The following is a 264-nucleotide window of genomic DNA, read 5'->3' on the forward strand; positions in this document are numbered from 1 at the left end:
GGGGACTCAGCACATCAGGGGTGCTGGGGGAGCAGGGTGCCCTGTGCCAGCACCCTGAGCCTGGGGACAACAGAGCTCCTGGAGGCAATGGAGTATGGCCACACTCCAAGGGTGCTTTTCACCATGGTCTTTGAAGAGCTCTTGCTCAGCACATGGTAGCAGCACCTGGTCCCGTGGAGCCATGAGAGCATCCAGCCTCACGGCAGGGATCCCCTGGTCCCCATGGAGTTGGGTACCGGGTGGGTGGGTGCTGAGGAGGTGCCG

General features: G+C 62.9%; 1 protein-coding gene across 1 annotated transcript in view; it reads left to right on the forward strand.

The window, feature by feature from the left end:
- Window positions 1–264, forward strand: part of CRTAC1 (cartilage acidic protein 1) — a 21,661-nt gene that overhangs the window by 8,316 nt on the left and 13,081 nt on the right.

This window comes from Chaetura pelagica, unplaced genomic scaffold (assembly GCF_000747805.2).
Source record: "Chaetura pelagica isolate M959 unplaced genomic scaffold, ChaPel_1.0 scaffold436, whole genome shotgun sequence".
NCBI lineage: Eukaryota > Metazoa > Chordata > Aves > Apodiformes > Apodidae > Chaetura > Chaetura pelagica.